Raw genomic sequence first — 11,071 nt, forward strand, 5'->3', positions numbered from 1 at the left:
GTTTAATCTTTTGGACGATCAACTGTCATCATCACTAGAAAATGAATAAAAATAATTAAAGTATGTGATAGTTTTAAACAAATTAATGGGTGTCGTTTCCATCAGAATATGCAAAACAGCGTATACCTTCAATGTAAACATGGTCCTGGTCCCGGCGGGGTTCGAACCCGCGACCTTCGGCTCATAAGACCAACGCTCTAACCAACTGAGCTACGGGACCGTGCACGAAGGATTGTTTCTTGTTTGTACCACAGATATTGATAACTATAATATCTTCGAATCTATGTTGGACCCTTCGAAGGATTAATCATCTATACCGCTCGGAGGGGAGAGAGATATCAAAATATTCGTAAAAGTGAGAAGAAAATGCAGAAGAATTTTTAATGATGTCATAATTCTATATTCACCGGAATTGTGTGTATATATATATATACACACACGATACATATTTCATGTTAAACAATATTACCATAAAGGATTTTAGGACAAATAGGTAAGTGAACTGCTGCTCTCACATCTATTGAAATATGAGAACTCAATTTCTCCCTCAATTAAAGAATGATTGAGTGGAGAAAATTTGCAGTCTTTCTCCTTTACGAAATGTGAGTGCAGTAGGCATTCTTTAAATATTAGTAAGGATAGAAAATCTAAGTAGTGCTCTTTAAGATTTAATGTAAACTAATAGAAGACTGTAGTTGTTTGATTGTAAATATCAATAGTTATCTAATGTAATATCAATTGTAAATATCTGATATAATATCAATTGTATTATAGTATTAAAAAAAAAAAGAGACACACAGGGAAGAATAAATTACGAAGGTTACACTTAAAAAAAATGATAAATATCTTCAAACACCTCGCTAATTAATTCGGTAAAACAGAGTCTCTTTAGACCCAAAATAGGAGATATGGGGTGATAGAATATTGAAAGAGTGAGGGTTGTCATTCTAGATAGAGTTTTGTGCATTTTATAAATTAGAAAAACTCTATTTGAAATGGAAATACCAAGCAAAATCTTAACACAAACCATAAGTATGCAACAAGACCATGCTCAAATCAGAATGACAAAAATAGTTGCTTCAACTTAAATGAAAACAACTCTAATCCATATATAAAAGCCTAAAGAAAGAACTCTAGTTGACCAAGCCCTTCATCTAGTTGATTATAATTGACCAAAATCACAATTTTTAGTACACTTTAGTTTGGTATATACCTATATCATATTTTTGGTAATCTACAATGGTCATATCCTTCCTTACTAGTAAATACCTCCTTATATTAAGCTTAAACATATCCCTTGGCCTTGAGTTTGAGAAAACTCTACTTTCATTTCTCTCATTCTCCCTAAAACTCGATAGTTTCTTTGTTATTGTTATTATTAAGTTTTGAGCTAATTTCTTGTATCAAAATAACCATTGGTGTTCAAGCAGGATACTTAAGGTGTGGACATAGGCAGGATTGGTGAACTATTAAATATGGCTCATATTCCTACTCTCCTTCTTCCTTCTCTCTTTTCAATTTATATAGAAGTTCATAATTCTAACTTACACTAAAAGTCAGCTCATGAGTTGAGGATTGTCTCATGCTTATATTGTTAGTCTAGTAAATATTCTTAGCTGATGTGGGATAGACTAGTCGTTTTGACTTGGTCGTTGTCACGTGGAAAGATAGTGCGAGCCTACTCATACACGAGTCTAACTTTGATATATGATAGATGTTAAGAACTAATAAAGTTCACTCATATTAATTCTTGATGGCTCAAAGGCCTTTTTATATAAGAATTTCAAAAACATAAAAGGAAAATAATTAGATATTCTAAACGAGGGATTCATCTTCGAAATCATGCATAATCATCTTGATGCTTTCTATTTGTGTATGATATAACAGCCTTGATTATTGTCATAAGTGTACGTCATAAAGGTCTTGATCCTTGTCATATGCACCGCATCACATTATGGTTTTGATTCTTATTATGTATGCACTAACACGATGTGATTCTTATCACTATACATGTTCTTCAATCTTTATTTTCCTGCCCTTTATTTTTAAGTTGTTTTCTATTACTTTTTGACATTGTTTATATATTCTTGAAATTCGTTTGGTAAAATATGCCTAATTATCTAATAATTAAAAGGGCATTTGGGTAGTTTTAGTTGTATGTAGAGAAAATTTGATGTTGAAGAGGAACAAAAATTAAGGATTTTTTTAAGGGTGGGCTTTTATTTTTTGCCCAATTGATATTGTATACAAACTTGCTAGGAATTTAAATAAAGTGTTGTATATATATATATATTGAGTGCTGGAGAATGTATATTTATAAAAGGTAAAATTGTCTGCTTACACTCCAAGTCTCATTAACATTGCTACTTTTATGTATTTAAATCCTTTAAACTCTGATTGTGTGTGTTTTGTTATAATTTGAGTATTTTGTGTATTTTATAGTTGTTGATAAATTTTATAATCAATTGCTACTAATGCCAATGTGCAAGTATACACAACAAGTAATAAAGTGATGAATATTCAAGATCGTCTCCACATGGATTGATGTTACTCGAAATGCTATAGCAATCACAATAGTGCAGACCAACTTAAGTCCGAAGTTAACAAACATAAAATGAGTTATATTGTAATTGATGATTGTGAGAGAATAAAGTAAAACAATACCGTAATGAAATAAACTAAATTAAATGTGTCTAAGATCCAATTAAGATTATGGTAGTTGAATGATCAAACTCTCCTTATGCGCTGACTGTTTTTCATCAAGTTAACTCCGGTTGTTACGGCAAGTGCTGCAGCACTGGGCAGAATTAATCTGCATCCTCAACTATCCCATATTGGAACTCTCATACCCTTAAATACACTAGCAATGACCAGTTGCTAATCTACTCATGATATGACTTTATGACCCTTTTAGTCTCTTCACCCTACAAGGTGATCACCTATGTCTAGTGTGTCACAAATCTTAACTTCAAGTATTGCCCTTATGGGATTCAAGATAACTTAATCCAGGAAACTTAACTTAAGATCAAGTAATACTCTAATAATATCTACTAAGACATGTCATTTTGCTGCTCTATCTTAACTGGAACTATTAAATGAGTGGTCAACCGAAATAACAGTTATATTAATAATAACTACTAGAGTAAAGTGCTACAACAATGACATAACAATACATAAGAACAGTCAAGAACCCATTGGATTGTTTGTCACTCAACTACAAGCAAATCTAGTTCATATTCTGAATGAGAAAAATAAACATAAATTTATTGTTCACGGGATACATCCGAACAATCAAAGAAAGAAGAAAAGTAAAAGTTAAGAACAGTAAAAAGCAAATCCAAATAACTCTGCTGGAAGTCTCAATTTTGCTAAAGCCGTCTCCTTTTGTTTCGATCTTCTTCTCCTCTTTTCTCTAATGTATTAATGATAATCCCTTTGCCGCCTTTCTATGTGGTGCGCGCCCCCCTTTTATACTACAAAGTAGGGTAAACAAAAGTCCGTGAGCGTGCATGAGTTAAATTAGGAAACATGCAGATCGCGATTCTGCAGTTGGTCCGCGCCTAAGTTTTCTCCCTCATTGCTCCCAGATTGCTACAGCACTGGTTGCTCTAACAACAGCTACAACATTGCACTGTTCCCGATTGTGCTTTACTTCTTTTGTAGCCATCTTCTTTCCTCCTCTTGCTAATCTAATGTCTCAGCATCCCTTCCTGAATTAAGACTTTTTGAAAACCTGCAATTATGCACCTGTTTTGAGCACAAATTACTTTGATTCAAGCAAAACTTATTAAAACTCAACTAAAATGAATGTTTTTGCAAAATATAACCAAAATGTAATAAAAACACCTTATTTGTTCTCTAAGTATCTTGATTTAAGTCTAGAATTGATGTAATAACTTTCATTTCATAGAGTTATCACACCCCCAAACTTAAACCATTACTTGTCCTAAAGTAATGACAACATACTAACACTTTACGCAAACAATCATGCAACACAACTTTAGCTCTTTTATTAAATTTGCAAGGATTCTTCCACCTTCAGATCACAATCCCAATCATGCAAAGTGACCATAGTAAATCAGTTCTAGACTTAAGCTTCTTTCTGTCCATAGTGTGTGTGTGCTACTTTGATTGAATTCCAGAGATGCTATAACATTACCAAGAGATTGCATGTAAGTCAGCAGTAACAAAATTTCATTCATATATGGGGTAGCATAATTTTCACATACTCAAACTGTGATGATTTTAAGATTGAAAATTGGAGAGTATTCAACCTCCTCACTGCAACATTTATTTTTCATGTGAATGTTAATCAATTGTAATGATGACACCTAATTACTCAAACCATGCCCAGGTCAGGGTTGTTGTACCAATATTTGCAATATAATCTTACCTAGAGATATCTTTTACTCAAGGCTGAACATGAGGCTCATGAACAGACCTGGCTACTCAATGCCTTAGACATAAGACTTCTTCTTTTTTTTTTTTAAATGCTACAGCAGTGCTCATAACTCTTGCTACATTTGAACACAATTCTGCATATGGGGTACATACTCAGATATGGTTACTCAGCAACTTGAGCCATTAGAACAGAGTTTATTTCATAGATATCACAGTCGATCAAACTTGCTTTCCCCCCCAAACTTAAGATATTTTCTATTCTTTTGGCTCTGCTCTAGCAGTCTCATACAATTCAACCAAAGTCTAAGTGTCGGGACAAAATTTCAACCTCCATCTATAACTATCTCTACTTGGCATTCTTATAAATACTGAATAACACTTAATTTATCTTCATTAGGTTTTCAAATCCATATACAAATATTAGATAACAGAGCTTCATACAACACACAAACATAAACCCATGCACTCAGAAACACAACACCCCCAAACTTGAGAATTGCTGTGTCCTCACAAGTATACATAACAAAGTCACACAAGTTGACAAGGACATAGAATACCTTAGAAAATACCACACAAATGGAAAAACAGAATGAAAGAAAAGTTTTTTTTATTTAACATGAAATAAATTGACTAGCAAGGAGGGAATACTTCCCTGTGGCTGGTATTGCTGCAATATGACGAGCGGACATCAGCACTTCTTGGATGCACTGCGCAGCTTATCCTTTGGTGAAACTTGTGGGGAAGTAGCTGACAACGTCTTTGTCTTTTTCTTCATGGGGCTGGTGAGAGGAGTTGTGGCTGGGGTAGCTTGCGTGATTGCCATTGATATGGTCTGTTTTGTTTATGTCGAGGCTGCTGCAGCAATGCCTCTAGACGTACTGCCCTTTCTTTTGCTGGATTATCGCGGATTGGTACGAAAAGATTGGCTAGGAGTTTGCTGTGGAGGAGTTAGAGTGGATGCATTAGCTGCCTGGCCCTCAGCTGTGATGGCGGCAATGATATCAAGTAGTTGCTTGGCTTCTGCAGTTGTAGGCGTAACTCTGGTTGCTGCAGCAGCCAACTCTGTGTCGACTTGCTCCATTTTATCTTCAAAGGCTGGAGGTGTTGCTATTTTTACCTTGCCCTTGCCTTGCTTGCAAGGACTGGAATAGCGGTTTCTTCTTCAGGGTCCTCTTCTTCCTCTTCTTGAATAATGTGCCTTTTCCTGATTTTGGAATGGGTCTGGATGGAGGGTTCCTCACGTTCTTTTTCAAAGTCGTCATCTGCCTCTGTGGGTGAGCTGTCAGTCGCAGACTTGTCACCTTCTTCCTCAGATTGATCAGATAGGTCAGCATCTTCTGATTTTACCTATACTTGTGGTTCGGTTGCAGCTTCTGCTTCTGGTTCATCTGTGGTAGTGGCTTCTTCATTGGCTTCTGCTGGAGCACCTGTGGTATTGGTGTTAAAATTGTACTGCTGGAGTAATGAATCAGGGAAGTTCCGGTGAGTGCTTTTCATGTAAAGAGCAAATTGGTGTAGTTAGTTGTTCAGGTGTTGTAGATAGCTCCAAAATTGATCGTTTTCCCTCTACTGAGCCTCAGCACATTGAGTTATATTGGTGCTTAGCCCCTGGATTGTTTGTTCTAAACCAATAGCTCGTCTTGCTCCTGTTACAGCAGCTGGTTCAGTTGTTGTTCTAACACTCTCACCAGTAACTCTTCAATGGTACGTGCTGTAAAGGCACCATCATTCTTGACATGTTCATCTTTTGCGTCAAGACGAACACCGGATACGACACAAATACTGGTGATGAGTGAAAGAAATAGCAAGGCAGCAGTTTTGTGGGTCTTTACTGCACAATCTCTGATTTTTTTTTCGATTATGCTACCCACATCTATGGGAAGCCCTCAAACAATGACATATAACAAAACCAACCTTTCTTGTGAAACCGTAGTAGTGTGAGTGGTTGGCATAAGCCTAGATTTCAGAAATTTCACCCACACCTTAGCAATACGTTTCAAATCTATCCTATTAACTACACGCCCTTCCTCATTAGCCCATGATGCTCCTTCTATTGTAAGAGTTGTGAAGATGGTGTTCCATTTTTTCTGGGTCAATTTATCAAGCAACTTGGCATACTCACAATTAATTTCCGCAGGTAAATCATAAAAAGCATTTATAACGCGGGAGTCTAATGGAACAAGTGTGTTTCTTACCAAAATGTGTGCTGATCAAGGCTTACCAAATTGGCATAAAATTCCTTGACTACTGGTAGCACAGGATCTCGAGGGTGGTTGCAAAACTCTAACCATCCATGCTTTTCTGCAGCATTGTGTATTGTTTGCACAATTCCGGTGAGTTGTTCTGGAAATTGAAACCCTTTTTCTTCCAAAATCGTTCGCGGCTCAATGAATTCTTCATATTTTTCTTCGGCGTGGTAAATTTGGAAGCGTGAAGGATCTTTGAGTCGGCTGGCTGTTTTCTTATACCTTGGCATGGCTATAGCAGTAACAAAGTGAGGATAATGTCCCTGAGAGTAAAAAGAGAAGATGAAGGTAAGAATTATTAGAGTTGTGCTTGCGAAAGAGAGGGGGAATAGTGCCGTAGGTCACTACACACAGTGATTCCCTTTTATAGTTGAATTTAAATGAAGATAAATCCGGTAAATAAAGATAAATTAGGAAGAGAATATTTTGAATATAATGAGTATATCCCAAAAACATAGGCCATCGAAATTAATGCATTAATTTTGGAGATTTTTTCTCAATTGCTATCCAAATCCATGCAGCCATCTGTCATGATTTATCTCCAACGGTAAGTGAGAGGCTCCAATTTTAATTTACTGTAACGGTAATATTGGTTGCTGTAGCACCCATTTGCTTGCTCTAGCAACGGTCATATACTCCACTCCAATACCCTCTGACACGTGGCTTGCCTCTGCACTCTGTCACCATACAACCCCACTTGTCAAAATGGAAATCAAATGCCACTCATACTTATCACAAAAACTAAAACCAATTCTAAAAATAATTAAAAATAAAGAGATCAAATGATAGCAAAAGTAAAGAATGCAATAATGTGAAAAGATAAAACTAAATAACTTGAATTGAAGAACAAAATTAAATAAAATGGAAGAGAGGGAGAGCCGTCAACAAAACCAAAGAGGATCAAACTTAGTTTGAGGTGGCTCTCTCTACAATGGGCTGCCTCCCATTGAGCGCTTGATTTAAGGTCCTTCAGCCTGACCTTCTTTCACTGCTCAATAGCTGGGTTCTTTAAGGAGTAAAACCTCATTTGAACAATCTACCGCTGGGTGTATGTAATGCTTAACCCTGTGTCCATTAACTTTAAATTCGTGACCTGTTTGTTCATCTAGAAGATCAATAGCTCCATGAGGATAAAATTTTAACAGCCTAAAAGGTCCAGACCATCGTGATTTTAGCTTTTTTAGAAATAATCTTAGTCTTGTATTGTGGAGCAGCACTAGTTGACCAGGGCTGAATTGCCTATTTTGAATATGCTTGTCATGCCAGTGTTTTGTCCTCTCTTTATAGATTCTCGCATTTTCATATGAAAATAGCCTTAATTCGTCAAGCTCACAAAGTTGAAGCTTTCTTTGCTCTGGTGCAGCATGAATATCCCAATTTAATTTCTTCAGTGCCCAGTGTGCTTTATGCTCTAGCTCTAGTGGCAAGTGACAAGCCTTTCCATAAACAATTCGGTAAGGAGACATGCCTAGTGGAGTTTTGTATGCTGTTCTGTATGCCCATAGGGAGTCATGTAATTGCGACGACCAATCCTTCCTTGTTGGGTTTACCACTTTTTCTAAGATCTTTTTAATTTCTCTATTGGACACTTCGGCCTGACCATTGGATTGAAGGTGATATGCTATTGCTACCTTGTGTCTGACTCCATATTTTACCATAACTGCAGCAAAGACTTTGTTGCAAAAATGAGTACCCTCATCACTAATAATTGCTCTAGGAGTGCCAAACCTGGAGAAAATGTTTTTTTGAAGAAAAGCCACCACTGTTTTAGCATCATTGGTAGGAAATGCTGCAGTTTCTACCCACTTGGAGACATAATCCACAACAACAATGATATATAAGTTCCCAAAGAATGGTGGGAAAGGTCCCATGAAATCTATTCCCTAGACATAAAAAACTTCCACTTCCAGAATGTTAGTCAATGGCATTTTATGTTTTTTAGTTATGTTCCCTGTCCTTTGACACATGTCATAACATTTAACAAATTTATAAGCATCTTTAAAAATAGTAGGCTAGTAATAACCTGATTGTAAAACTTTAGCAGCTGTTCTGTGACCACCAAAATGTCCTCCATATGCTGCAGCATGGCATGACTCCAGTATGTGGGGGATTTCTCCTTCTGAAGCACATCTTCGTATTACTTGATCTGAGCATAACTTATATAAATGTGGATCATCCTACTGATAATTTCTGACATCATGAAGAAAATTTTTTTTTCTCCTGAAACTTCATCTCATGTGGTAGCATCCCACTTACTAAATAGTTAGCAAAATCTGCATACCATGGAGATCCTGACTGCTGTAACATCTGTGCTTGCTGTACTACCAACAGTTGTTCATCAAGAAAAGTTTCAGTGATGTCCTTCCTTGTCAATGTACTAGTGTCTGCTTCCAGCCGTGACAGGTGGTCTGCTACTTGATTCTTAGTCCATTTTCTATCTTTAATTTCCAGATCAAATTCTTGAAGCAATAAGATCTATCTGATTAATCTTGGTTTGGCATCCTTATTTGAAATTAAGTATTTGATGGCTGCATGGTCTGTGTATACAGTCACTTTAGTACCCACCAAGTAAGCTCTGAATTTGTCAAAAGTAAATACTACTGCTAACAACTCTTTCTCTGTAGTGATGTAATTGATCTGAGTTTGAGTAAGAGTTTTGCTTGCATAGTATATGGAGTGAAAAACCTTATCCTTTCTTTGCCCTAATACTGCTCCCACAGAATGATCACTAGCATCACACATCAGTTCAAATGGTAGAGTCCAGTCTGGAGATATAACTACTGGTGCAGTGATCAGAGCTTTCTTTAATTCTCTAAATGCTTGAAGACAATCTTTGTCAAAGTGAAAGGGCTTGTCATGTTCCAGCAATGAGCATAATGGTTTAGCTACCTTGGAAAAATCCTTAATGAATCTTCTGTAAAATCCAGCATGACTCAAAAAACTCCTAATACCCTTTATTGAAGTGGGGGGGGGGGTGGCAGTTTATCTATTACCTCTATCTTGACTTTATCTACCTCAACGCCTTTCTTAGACACCTTATGACCCAACACTATTCATTCTTGCACCATAAAATGACACTTTCCCCAATTGAGTACTAAGTTAGTCATCTCACATCTTTTAAGAACTTCTTCTAAGTTGTGTAAACAATCATTGTATGTCTCTCCAAAAATTGAGAAATCATCCATGAAAACTTCTAAAGTCTGTTCTACCATATCCAAAAAAATAGACATCATGCATCTCTGAAAAGTTGCTGGAGCATTGCACAACCCAAATGGCATTCTTCTGAAGGCAAATGTTCCATAAGGACAGGTAAATATGGTCTTCTCCTGGTCCTCTGGAGCTATAGCAATCTGGTTGTAGCCTGAATACCCATTTAGGTAGCAATAATATTATTTTCCAACAAGTCTGTCTAACATATGATCTATGAATGAGAATGGGAAGTGATCTTTCCTTGTGGCTTTGTTAAGCTTTCTGTTATCCATACATACTCTCCATCCAGTCACTGTCCTTGTAGGAATAAGTTCGTCCCTCTCATTAGGAATAAGTTCGTCCCTCTCATTAGCTATCACTGTTATCCCTCCCTTCTTTGGAACACATTGAACATGGCTCACCCACGAACTGTCTGATATTAGATATATGATTCCAGCATCCAACCATTTGATGATTTCCTTTTTCACCACTTTTTTCATAATAAGGTTTAACCTTCTCTGATGCTCCACCGAATTGTTGTGGCAATCTTCTAACCGGATTTTATGCATGCATATTCATGGGCTTATCCCCTTGATGTCTGCTATGGTCCATCCAATTACTCTTCTGTATCTTCCAAGCAAATCTACTGGATTCTGTTCTTGACCTGCATTTAAGGTAGAGGAAATGATTACAGGGAGTGTGTTGTTTTGACCAAGATAAACATATTTCAAATGTGAAGGTAACAATTTTAATTTAAGACTATGAGGTGATTCAATAAATGGTAAAGTTGTTTTTACTTCCTTGTCTGAAAGATTTAGATGCTTAGTAAACCTATTGTGCCTATCAGATTGCTTTTCTTCATTCCAATCTATCTGGTTTGTTGCAACATCTTCCTCTTCTAAATCTTCAAAAGTGGTGATTTTGTTGATCTCATTACTGCAGCATCTGTCAATTCTGTCTGCTACAACAAAATCCACGACACTTAGGAAATTGTAATTTTCTACTTTATTAGGGTTATTCATAGCCTCTAGTACAATGAAGTCTACTGGGAAGATGAATTTGTCAACCTTCACCAGTACATCCTCAATTTTCCTTCAGGGTATGCATGAGATATGTCAACCAATTGGAGAGTGACTATTGTTGGTCTACATTCCCCCACTTCCAGCTACTTAAATACAAAGAATGGCATCAGATTAATACTGGCTCCCAAGTCACAAAGTGCTCTGCAAGTGTAC

At 36.6% G+C, this 11,071-nt stretch overlaps 1 non-coding gene across 1 annotated transcript; it reads right to left on the reverse strand.

Annotated features, from left to right (window-relative positions):
* Positions 1 to 146: 146 nt before the first annotated feature.
* Positions 147 to 220, reverse strand: TRNAI-UAU. Its single transcript has one exon. It is a non-coding gene; the product is annotated as a tRNA-Ile (tRNA).
* Between the last annotated feature and the right edge of the window lie 10,851 nt (positions 221 to 11,071).

This window comes from Citrus clementina, unplaced genomic scaffold (assembly GCF_000493195.1).
Source record: "Citrus clementina cultivar Clemenules unplaced genomic scaffold, Citrus_clementina_v1.0 scaffold_1, whole genome shotgun sequence".
Classification (NCBI taxonomy): Eukaryota; Viridiplantae; Streptophyta; class Magnoliopsida; order Sapindales; family Rutaceae; genus Citrus; species Citrus x clementina.